This window comes from Thunnus albacares, chromosome 10 (assembly GCF_914725855.1).
Source record: "Thunnus albacares chromosome 10, fThuAlb1.1, whole genome shotgun sequence".
Classification (NCBI taxonomy): Eukaryota; Metazoa; Chordata; class Actinopteri; order Scombriformes; family Scombridae; genus Thunnus; species Thunnus albacares.
Genome location: NC_058115.1, coordinates 32,988,970 through 33,005,333, shown reverse-complemented (window position 1 = coordinate 33,005,333; position 16,364 = coordinate 32,988,970). Strand labels below are relative to the sequence as shown.

Genomic DNA, 16,364 nt, shown 5'->3' with positions numbered 1-16,364 from the left:
ACTTCCAGGTGGGTTTGTGTTGGAGAAAGGATACCAGGCATGTGTCAGGAAAGTTTAAAAAGTGCTAAAATTGGGAAACATGTTTTACTTTTGGAAACATCTCATTTAAGAATAAGGAATAAGGTTGAAAACTTTCAACAGGCCGACTCTCGGTGTGTAACAGTTTTCAGTCCTCAGTTTTTTCAGTGCGTGGGAGGAAGTCCTGCATGGTTTCCATAGAGATGTTCAGGGAAGCTGCTCTTTATCAGAGCTGGTGAAGTTTCAACCACAGGAACATTTTACCAAACCTACCACTTAGTCTCCATCCTTGAAGTCTTTTCTCTTGTAAAACTGAAAAATGTATGAAGCATACTGTAAGTCTCATCTTTTGTATTGCTGTCCGAGTAATTTTTTCGAATGAGACCTTAAAGCAGACGACACTGACTGGCACTAGATGGTTGTTGAGAACCGCAGTTGTGATGGAGTATTTCCCCCCAAACGCCACAAGCAGTAACAATGAGCCTGTTCCAAACAGACAAGTGATACAAAGGTGAGATTTATGCTTTATCAGAAATGTTTTCAGCCACCATTCTTTGATATTAACCCCACTAATAAAAGAATCCAAACTGTCTACATACACTGTATAAGTGAGTGAATAGGAGGAAGATTCGGGGCCATCAGCAGGAGAAACTGCATAACTGTATTTGTTTGTTTCTTCTTGTCAGGTAAAAAAAAACAAAACAGCAACAGTTTAAAGAGGATGAAGACATCAAGCTTCAGCCTGTTTCTTGGAAGAGTGCAGCAAAGAAAAAAAGGAGCAAACACTGAAGTTATTTGTTGGATACAGCAGGGTTGCCAAATTCACTCACACTTCTGGCGTGAGACTCACACTTTCAAGCTGTTTCACGCTCTCACACCGCTAAGGCAAATCTCACTCCAAATCCCGCCAACGCTGAAGCAGTTAGCTCCATGCTCGACGCGGTGACGCCAGCGCTGCAAGCTGGGATAAGATGTCATCTGGTCTAACGCATCGGCTCTGCGAGTTGTCGCGGCGATTGATCTCGCACCACCGTCATCTTTAGTCACCAGACGCCTGCCGTGTGATAGTTCTGGCTGAACAGATTCACCTCTACAAACATCTTCTGTGCTCGTGCTTCTGTCGTTTGACCTGCATTTGAACTTCAGTTGTCATTCATTGATCGAGGCAGGCACGCATTCATGTAGCTATGTAGATAACAGCAAACTATTATTATTATTATTATTATGAAATAATCTAAAGGATGAACCCTCATTTTGACTAAGCAATCTATATAGGCCTATATATATTCCAGCTAAATAATGAATTGAAGCGCACGTACCAGATGTGTTCCATTTTCATCTTTTATTATTCCCAATCTGAACAGCTGATAGCATATGTGATTGTCCCATGTTGACCTACACTGTGTACGTTTCCTCCCCGTTCTGCTCCAATAACAGATGGGCATCAAAACAAATCTGCCACTCACCCCTCTCGTGGGGTCATAAAGGTTGTTATAGTTTGGTAAATGAATATTGGTCATGCTTAGTTTTGTAACATGTTTGTAACATGTTTTTTCATTTAAGCATGAACTGATTCATATCTTTTATGCCACAAGGCAGACATGTTTGTAGAATAAAGGTGATTCTTGTCATTCACGCAAAAAAAAATCATGAAGAAGAACATCAGTGTTGGTACTAGTTTTCTTTGGAAAACCACAAAAGAGGGCGAGCTGGGGAAACTTAGTAGCTGCTTCTATAGCTGTGTTTCTGTGGAAGTTTCCTATATGAACCCAATGCTCCTCCTTATGGTTTGTTTACTTTAATATAATCAAGCAAAAGGAAAGAAGAACAGACAGTCACAGATGACAGCAGAGGAGACATGGAGGTAATAAGAAAGGATCAACATTAAGCTTCAGCTGTCCGTCATGTAATCATGTAGACCCTCACTGTTCAAACAGCATCAGCAACATGCTGTAGGTTCTCACATAATCTCATGTTGACTCTTGTGAACTCAGCGGACAAAGAGGGAGACAGAAGAAGAGAAGGAAGCCGGAGAAAGTGCAGACACAGGTGACTCGGAGGACTTCACCTTATATACTGACTGACGATCTCATATTTGCACCAGATCATTCAGGGAACACGGAGAGAGCGGGAAGGTGAAGACAACAGGGCAGGAACAGGTGAGTGAGAGTAGGCGGGCATCGTCTTGGAAACCATGACAGAAATATTAGTATTAGACTCAGTTTGCAATATGTTGTCTACATTTGAAAGACCAAAGTGTGATTTGGGTAATGTTTAAGATAAATAGCGTAATTTTCTTTCTTTAGAAGGATACCAGGGCAGCTACATAAAGCTGTAAATTCACGAGCACATGGAGTACACAGTGGCACTTCATCCCTACTGGGAGCAAACCATTAACACTCAGTGTGCCGAGCTAACAGTAGGACATGGAAAGGATGACTCAAAGGACTGGTTTCCAGCCTTTATTTGCTCCTGCAGCAGAAAATGTAACACACATGAACTACCTCAGCAATGCACAAACAGCACTGTGTAGATTTCATTATCTTTCTTAAAATACAGTACATAGATACATTAATGGGGTGTTAGTTTATCTACACAGATTAACACAATATTCTGAGGAAATTCCCACCCAAAAGGTATTAAAATTGACAGGAGACATTTTTTGTTTGTCCTAAATTATCATAACAAAGTCTTAACTCGCTCCTCTTCAAAACTTAAATTGAACCATGAAAATCGATATACAAAAGGACAAACAGTGCCACCTGGTGAGCAAAGTAAAAAGATTTGTAGCATTCGGCGACTAAACAGAGACAACTAAATTATAACATTAAACAAATGAAATCACATACCTGCAGAAGACAATCTAACACACATGAATCGCCTTCAGGTCTCTCCTGCACATCTGCTACTAAACATGAAAAAACAACAGAATTTACACCAGGAAATGGATGCTACGCTGGTCACATGACACGGTGGCCTGCAGTAATACAAACCACACCATGAAAGTTACATGAAAACATCTATAAAACTCAAATTAACAGTTAAAACAACACGAGAGCTGGGTAACATAACAGAAACAATATGCATTAAATGGTTCAATTTCCAAAGAAAACAATAAAAAAGCACTACGGAAACTCAGGAGGTACAGAAAGGGCGATGTGCAGCAAGGCCCTTTCCATTATAAAAATAAAGCCCAATAAAAATTACTCATTGAGATAAAATTCACAAATATTCAACAGAATAGTTAAATGATCAATAAATTTCACAAATACAAATTTGAAATAATAATTATTAAAGTGCATTTTTAACTCTGTTACACCTACATGGCTAGAGTGTAAACACCAGGGCAGAGCTGATATATTGCACCATATAAACAGAGAGTCTCATATCAAAAAGGAAAAAGATATTGAGAATTTCTCCATAAAGGAAAGATAACACTCCTCCGAGGTCAAGCAAGATGGCGCAGCTGTAAACACAGTCAGAAATAAAGTGTTGCAAACCCGACCGAATATATTCTCAATAGCTCTGCACTTATTCTGGGTAAAATATATCCAAAGCTTGTAGATCCTCTCTGGTAATAACATGTCTATATTCTCACCTATATACATACATAATAACTGCATTATACTGTTTGTACTTTCATTACTTGACCTCAGACCAGAAGTTAAGGCAACCTGGCAATGTTAAGGTTGCCATGACCACGCTACAGCATAATGTCCTCATGGCCTTCTCAGACCACCTGAGCCCGGTCTTCCAGGACTGTTTCCGTGACTCGAACATTTCACAGAATGACTCCTTGGCCAGAACCAAAACAACAGCGAGTGTGGAGCCGCCTTCTTCATGGACAAGAAAACAGCTCTGTAGTCAGCGCCTCTCATTGGCTACGATGGGTCCAACGACACCGGTAAGTGTGTATTCTGCCCTACAAAGGCTGATTACAGTAACTATGCAGAGGAGAAAACTGAGAAAAATGACTTTCTGGTGTTTTAACTGGCCAATCAGATGGGTTATATGTACATAAGTGATATTGCACTAATTATACATGTAGTCATGAAGTCATTTTTATGCCCCAAAACCACGATGGTTGATTTGAGCTTTGACTCAGAAATGTAGTTGCTGCAGTCTGCCTATAACAGTAATGCAAAAGCAAAGTGCAGCAACTACAATGATGTTGTTGTTGTTGTTTTCTTTCAGCTTTTACATTGTTTTCAGTGAACAAAAAATATTTTGCCACTGATTTTGTTATAAATGTATTTGACAATATTTAACAACTCAACTTATGGATTTGTGCATTTTTATTTAATTCTGGACAAATTGAGAATTTTAGTCTTGATATTATAAAGTGATGTCATATTTTAGTCTTAATATCATTTAATTTTACTTTTCTACTTGTCCACCTATCTAGATAATGATTTTCCTATCAATTAAACTTTGCATCATCATCATCATCTTCATTTTCATTATCGTCGTCACCACGCAGAATCATCCTTTCGCCGCCACGTCGCGCCTTAAAACCGTTTGTCGCACACCTACTCGTTGATTATCTCTTACATAAATGCTACGAGTCACATGCAGAAAAAAACATATTTGGTAAGTTTTGGATACGTTTGTGTCGTCACAGGGAGACGACACCCCCCCCCCCCTCCACACACACACACACCTCCGCTCCACCCTGCGGCTGAACGCTGCACCGCCTGATTTTTGGCCTTAGCAAGATGCATGAGGTGCAAAAGTCCATGAGCTAACTGTGAGGCCCTTGCAGTTGATCGTGCAAGTGTAAATGTCGGAATAAGGAATTCCATCGAGACCAGGATCCTGAACCAAAACCCATCGATATTCATTCTTAGCTGTCACTCAGAGGTTATGGCTTGGATGTTACAGCTGTAGACTGTATTTAGAAAATGTTTTTATTTGCAGTTTTAGTGAATTGTCTACATTTTACATTAGGAGAAAACATTAAAATTAACACTTTTTTTTTTGCTTTGGTATCAAGGATTTTTGTGCTGATCTGCCAGACTGGTTCAAATGCAGCACAAAGAGGAAGAACATGCTTGAAGGCGAGTTCTTATATACATAACACATTTACTGTATTCAGAAGCAGTGATTCAGAGATTGTTTGAAGGGCAACTCTAAATACATGTTTTGTTCTATTCAGAATTCTGTGACTACAGTACATGGAGATGCTTCAGCATTTTAACATCAGGTGGCCCAGTTCAAACCCGGCTGTGAACCAGATACTCCGGCTCTATAATCCCCGCAAGAACGACTTCAGATACACTGGTTAGTTAATGTTCTATTTTAAATATTTATGAAAATAAGGAAGAATGCATAACAGCTGATGGTATAGAGGAAAACCGAAGGTAACCATTTGTCTTTTAGATGAGAAGTAAGCCACATGTTTGTGACTGTCTAGAGGATCCGTTGACAGAAATTCATCTCCTCTTCTATCAAGCACTTCTTCCAACATTTCACCAGTTTAACATGTTTCAGAGGCCTGACCCATGCATCCATCTCCTCCATGGGCAGGAACATGGATTAACCGCTTCATTAAGTGTATTGGTTTTGTCAAATTGATTTTTACATTAATTTTTGTGGATGGAGAACCATGTAGCTTTCAGAACGAGTTTGGAGAATGTTGATCTATATGCTGAAAATCAACTTCCAGGCAAACAATTGATATATATATCAGTGTATGTATAGACACACGCACACACACACACATATAACACACTATATATAAATAGTGTGTCGTCTTTTTTTGCCCCACAGAGTGTGTCTTGGCAAAGCTACCACTGAATGACCTGCTGTCACTTGCTCAGTTTGTGGACTTCAGGCAGAGACAAGACTCCCATGTAGATGATGTTCTGGACTTTGCTCAAAGGTAAGTCAATGAACTCTCATTTTTACTATATCAATACTTGTCAACAATGTGAGAAAGTAAATCAAAGATAAATCATGATTTAAAGAGGCTTCAGCAGTGGCTGTGATGGGATATTAGAGACTATCCTCTATGGTATTAAATAGGGGAATATCTGTTATTGGAAACATTTCTTTTCATACTCAGATAGGGAATTAGTTATTTCATAATTATGATATTTCTTTAATTCTGATTTATTGCCTTGTTGCAATTGTCTTTGTCCAGCTATGATCACCTGCTTCCATTCCAACGATCAAGGGACCAGGACTGCTAGATGCTGCAGGACACAGACATCAAGAGCGCCTTGGTCAATGTGACTGAGGAAGAGGAGTTCCACCGCATGGACATGGTATGGACACACTTGAGTGAGTGGAAGAGCCGTGTTATAGTTCCCAGGACTGGTGAAGGTGGCGCAGTTTGTGCTGTGTTTACTGCAGTCAAACGCCGACTCGGAGTGACATTAAATCAGCCTCAACAAAACCGAGACCAGGAAACGACCTGCTCTAGATGAGACGTTGTCTTTCATCATGTGCATTAAACATGCAGGCATTGAACTGTGCTGCAACAAATACAAACCACCTATGGGGGCAGTAACAAAGTCAAAGTCTGCTGCTGGAGCACACAATAGAAAGCACTCAAAATGAGGCTGCATTGCTGTATTAAATATACTTGGGCACCCTGTCTGTTTGTGACACCCAACTAGTATTTGATTATGTGTTTTTTTGTTACATCATTCCTGCACAACCTCTTAGTGGGTATTAATGATTTATGAATCATAAACTGTTATGAATAAAGCTGAAGGGTTTTTTTCTAAACATCAGCTTCTGTATGTTTCATTTAATTGATCAGCTCTCTCATCCTTCATTGTGGGTGTGGCGTAGTCAGTTTATGTGTCTGTATCAAGCACAATGTATCTGACAATGTACAGTGTAATTATCATGATATGATTTATGTCATGTGATTTGGCCAATTAGTCATCAAAATCTCACTCCAAGTTGGAAACGCTGGGATACAGTCAGAGCGCAGCAGCACCTGAACGCGTCACAGTCCCAGACAAACAACCTGACACTGATGAGTTCTCCCTCGTGACCGCTGTGTCAGTGTTTGACTCGGCTACATCTGTAGCTGCTGACAGCGTCGTGTTAGCAAATAGGCTAACTGTGTGTGTGTGTGTGTGTGTGTGTGTGTGTGTGGAGGCAGCGATGCTCGGGCGGCGGCTCCACCTGTCAGCTCAACGACACCAAACCAGAGGGGGACGCCTTGTTTGAAGAGAAAACAAACCTGATTGGAACCTTGTGTCGATGTCGCCAATGTAATTATGAGTCTCCAGCTTGTATGCGGGCGCTGCTGTGGCGGCGACGGCCTGGCTTCCTGAGAGTGAGGAGCATTGTGGGAATTATCTGCCCGTGTGGTGCAGTATTAAACATTTAGGAGGTGCTGATTGCCTGGATTTGTTGTCATGGTGATAAAAATGATGGCGACAGGAAACAAAATCAACATGTTTGAGGCGGCTGAAGTTCAAGTGACTGCAGGAGGAAGGTTAGCTGAGTGTTCCATGAATATTCACCAGAAACGTCCCCGGGGAGGACAGACCCAATTAACAAATCCCATTAATTACCAGACTATCACAACTGATTAGGATATGGCCGTCTGCTCTCGGCTCACTGCGGCCCACATTTTCTGCTTCATGGAAAAGAGTTACAGAAAAAAAAATAAATAAAAAAATAAGACTACAGACTGCCACGTACGATCAGATGCTGCTTGAGTGGCCTCGCTAACACGAGCTTGTTAATACAAAAACACCACAGACTGTGACGAGGGAGAGGACAGCAGGAGATTAATACAAGAGAAAACTCAGCCAGGGTTGAAGAAAAGACTCCATTTGTTCCTCTGAAGCTCCCACTTGGTTCAGGGATCTTCTACAAATGCCAGTCAGTGCATGAATCTGTCGTTTCATCGTCGTTAATGAGTTCATACACCTGCAGACGTTAATCTGTATAAAGTATAATGATTTTAATGCTGGATTTTACAGACTAAAATACGTTTTTTTTTATATAGCTTAGAAAAATAGGTCATAACTGCACCTGTATTCAAAGATTTCAAATGATACACAACACTGTTTCACTGCTGTCAAATATTTATAATGTGAAAAGTGAAAATCTGAGTAATATATCACATTTAAGCATGAAGGATGGCGGTGTGCACAGAGAGAATATGCCGTTTTGTGTGTATTTTATTTATTTGCATTTGTATAAACATCATGAAAACTGATAAAGAAAAGGAAAATCTGAGTAATAACAGTTTGACAGGAAAGATGAAGAGGCTGCGGTCTCCTCCACACTGAAGGAAACAAAAAGGACAATGATAAACATTAATATGTAGTATAGTATTACACTGAGGGCAAGGCTGTGTGTGTGTGTGTTTAAATATTGTAGGTTCCCGGTTGGTTGGAGCTGCAGAGCCATGAACTGGAAGCAGCTGGCAACTGTTTCTAGATTATCAGATCGGCTCCAACCAGCAGTTTGGAGGTTCTCTCAACCCAGTAAGGAACCTCATGGGGACACAGTTCAGGTCTAATCTTGAACAGACTGGTGGAAAACTCACCTGAGCCTCATGTGCATATATTTATCTCCAAGAAAAAGAAATGGGACCCCTACGACAGTTTGAACCAGTCTGAAACAGGAAGGAGGATAATTAGAGCGACTTCCCTGAACAAACTCAAATACAGAAACGCTGGCAGCGGTATGATTCTCCACCAAATAAATACGCAAACACTAACTCAGCGTTCACAGGTGAAGAGTCATCAGTCTCAACCGAGAGGCAGCTACTGTGGCTTAAAGTGCCACTGACGGCTGCTAGATGCTCCAACTGACTCCCAACGAGTCATTATGGTCCAAATCTCTAAATTCAGGCCCTCTACTAAGTGTGCTGGTGGTTATTTTGGAAATTATTGCTCTGTTAATAAGATTTGAAGACTTATAGTAGCTTTGATGTCTGCCGTGTGGGCGTTGATTGGAAACTGTGATTGATAGTCTCTTCAGCTCAGGGACTAATATATTTCACTGACAGTTTAATGTTACTTGACTACGATACCTGTCCAGTTTAGCTAAAACTTTAGCTTCAGTCCAAGGTAGCAGGGCGTGTTTCCAGAGCATGAAAGGCAACACCCCGCGCTCATTACTGGGAAGGTCCTGGCTCTAAATAGAAAACTCTGGGCTTCAAACCGGCTCCGATGCAAACCAACAGATGATGTCACACCTCACTACGTCCAAATTATACAGTCTATGCTCTCAACTTGTTTTGAATCCACTTGGTTATTAGAAATGAGGCCTTGACACATGCAGCAAAACAGGATCCAACCGGATTCGACTGCATTTAATCTGGACCAGCCTCAACTTTGTTCTTTCCCCAGCTGTTAAATTTGGCATTGCGATAAAACAAACTTATATTTTTCTTCATTTAACAGTTTCATGTGTCTCAACATGAACATCTCTAACCTTTTCTTCTTCTTCTCCTCCTCCTCCTCCTCCGTGGGCCGCCCGCCAGCTGCTGGAAGCTGATGACCATGATCCAATAGAAATCCCAGCAGCAGGTTGCAGGCGTCACATTTCAACCCCAGCAGAGACTGATGATACGATTTAGAGTGATGTGTTTGTTCAGCGGGGGAGATTATTGGAGGCAGAAACGGCGTGCTTATAGAACTTAACACAAATGATAATTATCACACCGGTGAGCCAATAAGAGCCACAGTGTTTCTTTACTGGAGCTAAATCATTTTAATTATGAAGACAGTGGAAATCAATATGTTGTCTGTACATGCACTCACACGCTGTGGGAAGTCAGATATCCAATTATGCTTATCTTATTGCTGTGATTAACAGTGAGCAGTTTGACCACACAGGAGTCTGCTTGTAGAGTCTGAGGCGGCTCATTCACTGCAATAAAATCCGCAATCAGCCGTGCAGATATAATCAGACTCGTATCCCTATTAACAACAACAAGAATTTAAGATTTTCTAATTAATTGACTTAGCTTCTAATGAAAAGTTAACTAAAGAAAAGTTAACTAAATGAGTGAGCAAATGACTTTTTAATCTCTAAATTTGTGCTTTCTGCTCTTAAAATGCCCAAAAAACTACATTTATTCAATTGTAACTATAATAATTTAATAAATATGATAAAGGAAGTGGCAAATAAAGGGTTAATAGTCATATAGATGTTGGGTCATCAGTGTTTAAATGGTTAGGACCGCTTGATTTTGTCTTAAAGGCTTATTATTGGGAAACAAGCCAATAGAGGAAGATTGTTTCACCATTTTCCAATAAAAATCAGCTTGTTTCTAGAATGAGACATCATTCATATTGATTCCAGTGCAACAATCTGGGCCCCACATGGGTTATTGATGGGAGGCATTTGTCCAAAAGCTGCATATACAGTAGGACCATGCAGGTTTTTCATTGTAATATCAGTGGGGCACATGTGAGCACTTGTCCTCAGTCCTCACATGAGTCTCCACTTACAGTATGGTGGCTAATAACTGGGTAAAGGCAGACCATAAGTGCAGCCTTTATGGACTGAACTGGGCTTCAAGTGGGATTTTTGTGTAGCCGTGTGGGTTAAACATGATTTAGTTTTCATTTTTCATACCCCCCTGCCTTTTTCTCTCAATCCCTGGATACTCCTTCACAGTGTGACTGGGATTAGTTCAGCAGCTGTGTGGTTTCTCCACAGTGCTGTTGCTTCGACAAACACGCCAAACTCCGTTTACAATTCTTGATATTTTAAAAGTTTCCTCATCGCAGATGAACGCTGGTTTTTAAAGACCTTAAGTCTTTTTAACCGTTCTACAGTTCAGCACTACTTCTTTTTAATCGTAGTTTACACTCTAAAGCATTACTCATCCTAAAACATAGATAACTAGGAGGCTATGGACTACCCTGGAATTTGAACATGTGATCACAATATTAATTTTCCAATATGGAATTTCTGTCCTTTCTAATACCCAAGTCCCAGCACAATTGGAGAGAACTGTTATATAACTCTGGGAATCCAAAGTGTAAATTGGATTGGATGCCATTAGACTTTAGTGGCAAAGTTTGGTTGATAGTCAGAGCAGTTCTTGCTCTCTCCATTTAAAAGAATGACCCTGCTCTGTACAATGCCACATTCGGTGTGAAAGCAGGAAGCGCCTGAAGGACAAGGTTGGTGGAAAACAGGGGGAACTAAGTCAAGGGGAGTTATCCTACAAAGCAGCTGAAGGACAAGTCACAACTAACTGGGTGAGTAAGAGAGGAGCTGATAAACAGTGAAATGGGAAACTAAGCAGGCAGGAAACAAGGAAACTGTCTTCCTGAGAAATGGAAAGGCTAAAAGGCTGTGATGCAGAGAGAGAAACTGACCAGGCAGCAGAATGGCGCTCTAATGAGGAAGTACAGCACTACAGTAGTTACAATATGTCCATTAAGAAAATGCAGAAGACTAGTTTCTCCATGGAGATTAATTTAAAAAAATATAAAAAAATAAAAACATTATCAGTAATAAACATGAAGCTTGTAGAGCAGATGTACTTTTATGTTCTTAAATTAAACTAACACAGACATTGTGCCACTTTGTTTACATTTTAGCACATAGTCTCCATTAAAAATATGCCAAATTAACTGCAGCGTAACATGGATGTACAGACAACTATCATTAGATTACTTTGATACTGAAGCAAACTTTAAAATGTGATGATTCTCCAGCAAGTTCTGGCGTTACAGAGAGCATCTTTGTTTCTGTGATTTCTAAGAAAATTTATGGATATTTATTCAAGATGCACATCAGAGATGATATCACACCAACATCTATTTTGCAACCAATATGACAACAGAAAAAATAAAACCATCAGGCGAGCAAGACCCTATAAAAGCTTATAAAATGTACTGTTTTAAAGGACGACTTCATCTCTGTTTTTGTCTGAGTTGTTCAAATGGAAACACCCACTTAGCTGTTAGCAAAAAACAGTGGAGCGGATTAGAGCGCTGTGGCTACTGGCTAGGTGAGCTAGGGGGGTGTATATCAGTTTATATGTTGCAGCATCATCATTCAGAAACCTGTCAGGTCACATGGGAAAAAGTTTTTAGAAGGACTTAGGAAAATGGCATTTTGACACTAAAACATATATATGTTTACCAAAATTTGAATTTTCAGATTTTAATACATATGTAACACTACTGGGACCCGCCCTTTAACGCCATCTACAGACAGGTACTGCTGTTCTCTTTCAGCCCAGTTTTTAGTCTATATTTGTTTACATTTTGGCAAATAGTCTCCATTAAAAGTAGCTATTAGCAGCTCCTGTTTGCAGTGTATCCATGGACGTACAGACAACTGTCACTGGATTACTTTGATACTGAAGAAAACTTTAAAATGTGATGATTCCTGAAGCCTCTTTCTTCTTGGGTTCATGAGTGGATTTATTGAGGTTTATTTACGACTCACATTAGAGATGATGATACCTCACTGAATATAAAATGATGTGTATCATGTCTGTGTGTTCAGTTATGACTCAACAAATATGAGACTTGAAAACCTCTGGACAAACAGCTGACTGTTTAGTTTCATTGACACTCCTGAAACAAAACTACACTTGAAACAAATCAAATAAAATCCCAAAGACTGAATATGAACATCAGTGGCTTCTGCACATGGATTTTATTTTTCTTTTTTTTTTTTTTTGTCGCAGTGACTCAGCTGTTCCCGCTCATGGCCTCATTTAACTCGACAAAGTGACGCTTCCTGACCTCCATTCATGAGCCTGAGGAGTGATTCTGCTCTGCTTTCATTCTGTCTTTGATTTCTCTGCTCTGCCGTTAACCGTACAGTACATTTGCATGTTTGATTAAACAGTGTGAGCAGAGTACAGTGTGCTGGCTCTGGCTGCTAGCAACGCCACAGTAAAATAAAGCTAATCAGGCCGGCCGAGATGACCGGCGCTCTGGCAGCTCTGTCCGGCCTAACAGGCAGAGAGGTAATACATTTTTAATTGCAAGTGTGATTATACGGCATGAGGAACCTGCACCGGCTGATTAAATGCATTTGGGTTAATATTAGAGGCCAATCATTCCCAGTGACAAAGCCTCTGGAGGAGAGAAGGTAATTGCGGGAGGACAATTATAATCCCTCATATTGTAATAACGGAAAATAATGTCCTCCAGGAGGCTTCTTTTTTTTTTTTTTTACCAAGCAGACAAAAGATAAATGATTGGATGGGTGCTCGTATGAACACTGCTGGCAGGAAAAAAAGGTGAGATTCATTAGAAACAATGATTGGATGCTTAAGTCAGCGGTTAGGCTGCAACTGTACAATACAGAAATATTAGTGGCAATAACAGTTTGGTCATTGTTGTTTTCAATAAATAGAGGCATATGGCTTTGTGGCTGTGAGTCACTGCCAAAGAAAATCCATCTTAACGAGTCATCTAGTCTCATGTTCCACCTTTACATGTTGATTTATTAAAGACATGTTCATTACCTTGTTTCAGGAATTGTCAAAATAAGGAGTGTCGGTATCTCAAGATGTGTTATATCATTAGGAATCATTCATTTTCTTGCTGTAATCATTGCTCCTGTTCATACTGACCATTAGAAGATCCCTCCATAATGCACTTACAATGGAAGGGAGACAATATCCACAGTCCTCCTTCTGTTTATCTGAAGCTAATATGAAGCTTCAGCGTCCAAATGAGTCAAATCAAGTAGATATCTTTCAACGTTACAGTCTTTTTAGTGCCAAAGTCCCTCTTTTTGTTACTATACTTCCACCGCAGCTCAACAGGGAAACACTATCTGAGGAAAGAGGGAATCTGATGCTAAAAATTGTTTGGTGGCCGCAGCAGCAGGGTCACAAACAAAAGAAAACGCAGTGAGAGGAATGCTGGTCCTCTGGGAGATGTTGCGCAGAACACCACACGCCCTGATAATCTACATAGGTCTGCCACCTGAGGCAACTAAAGACCGCCATCGGCATTTGAGGAGGATGATGACACGCTCCACAACTGAAGGCGCACAAGTGTGAGCATCATTATAGCACATTTCCTCTGCAGTCTGCAGGTTTGGAAACCAGCACCTGAGAGGGGGATCCACTGTCACCTGCAAGTTATAACAGAAGAGTAATTATACATCAGGCTTGAATGGTTGGAATTTCTACAATAATTTTAAATATTAACTTACACAGGGCCTGCATGTAATCTGTTCCCTACACTGCTATGCATCAGCATAAAGGAGTCATGTTAGGCCATCCTGCCACTATAGTTGGAAGGACCATGTTCAGTCACATGTGACTTGGACATTAATTGAATTCACATGTTTTCAATTAACGTAGAAAAGAGGAGATTGCTGCAAATTGCCTTTTAATGTTGGCCTGTTTTCCTACAGTGTAAGAAAACCTGATGTATCAACAACTCATGTTAATAATGCCACGACTATATATATATATTGTTAATCATATCAAACACATACCTGTCAGCTAATTCCAGCTGTTAACAGCTGGTTGACAGAAACCTGTATTTGTACTGGGATGACGTGGTTCTGTTGGGTTGGTCTGTCTAATACTGGGGCCACGGCTCTGTGTAATCTAAATCAGCGTACTAGTCAATCATCATCATCATGGAACAGGAAATCTTTGTGGTCCCTGAACACTTGTTCCCTGCTAATCCTTCTGTTCATGTAGTCCTCTAGCAGGACCAGTACAACCATCACGCAGCATTACGCACCAGTGTCAAGGCAGAATTTATAAGTTTACATCAATCAGAGTGATGATGGTCAGTCAGTAGTATCCCCACCTTGGGATGTCATTTCAAGATGGAAGTTTGATAGGTGAACACGTTTTTTTTTTTTAAATTTATGTTGATTTTGTTACGGTGAACTCAGCCTGCATTATGACCAGGACTGATAATGAGGATATGAGGATATGGAGTGTAACGTCAGAGCTGTGACTGGCTTTATTTCCAGACTTTGCTAATTTACACATGAAGATGTGCTGGTGAGGTGACTGGAGAAGGCAGAGAGTGACAGCACGGTCATGATTTTACACACGAAAACTATATAACAACTAAAATCGTATCTAGTGACACTTATACACAGTATAAGAAGATATAATTAAAAACTTGACGCTCTGCTCTGAGATTCTTTAATGCTATTTGATGTAATCTCGGATTTCTACAACCTATGATGATAATTTCATCAGTTAGTTATGATACAGCCCGATCCTCTCCTCTGCGCTCCGGGGGGTGGGGGATATGATGGTGGTGACGGCGCTGATGAAATATATGTGGACTGTGATTTAAGATTTGTCTTATAACTCACTTCATTAGGAACACCTGTGCAATCTAACGCAATCCAACACAACAGCTCTGCTATAAAGTCAACATTTACAAAGTTTATACATTTTCAGTTTTTGTTGACACTGACAGAAAGGTGATAAATCTACTTTATGTTTATTATGGAGGTGCTGGTGGTGGACTGGGTTGCATCATACTGAATGGTGTTCCCAATATTTTGTCCACTCCATAAATAGACATGAGGGGGAGCAAAATATTAGGAACACTTTTAAATATAAGTTATGGGTCACTACAAGTAACACTGCTGGTTTGAATGTTTATGATAAGGCAGATTTATAATTAACGTGAAATTAAATGTGTGAAGAGGATCATTATAAAGCTTCAACTCACCATCTGCGTCGCCACTTTCCCGTCTCCAAAATGTTTGTACTCATGGGTCAGAGTTCACATGCAGGTGTTCACAATCTCCCATCAAGTTTTTATAGATGTACGCCTGTTTCAGCCCCCGTTTTGTGTGCACGCAACATTTCCTGGTGGTTAAAATGCCGTCCTGAAACAGGAGTTTGATTACCGAGGAGCACCGAGAACATTTCTTCTTTAAACGAGTTACTGGAAAGAAGTGAAGCCATAATTGGCTGTATTTTATTCATGCGTTCTGGAGAGATGAACCCTCTGACTGATCGAGGAGGAGATATTTCTCTGTGTGCTGTGGTAGAAACCAGGATCATGTGTTTGTCTCTCACAATAACAACAGCGCTCTTGTTGACCGCTGACTCCCTGTAGCCCCCACAACCAACCCCATGGCGACAGTTGCTAAGTAACTGAACACTTGGACCTGCTGCAGACGGAGTCAGAGGTAGAGAGGTAGAGCAGGCAGGACGTTTCGATCAGCATGCGTTATATTATATGTTTCCATTGTAATTAGGCTGCAGGATCGATAGCGTCCACCGTCCGGCTTCCTCCCGCTCATCGTCGGGGAAGCTGACGGTGAGCAGAGAGAGCGCTGGTGTGGGCGGCTGTGCTGGAAGCCATTTGAAGCTACATTTTTTTCCATCAGTGCTTTCTGTTCTTATTATTAATTCAGAGCAGATCGCAGCCGGGCCTTTTGTT

At 40.5% G+C, this 16,364-nt stretch overlaps 1 long non-coding RNA gene across 1 annotated transcript; it reads right to left on the bottom strand.

The window, feature by feature from the left end:
• Positions 1 to 8,175: 8,175 nt before the first annotated feature.
• On the bottom strand, positions 8,176 to 13,525 carry LOC122990487. Its single transcript, XR_006405380.1, has 3 exons — positions 9,433 to 13,525; positions 8,540 to 8,608; positions 8,176 to 8,275 (listed from the first exon to the last, which is right to left on the bottom strand). It is a non-coding gene; the product is annotated as an uncharacterized LOC122990487 (long non-coding RNA).
• Between the last annotated feature and the right edge of the window lie 2,839 nt (positions 13,526 to 16,364).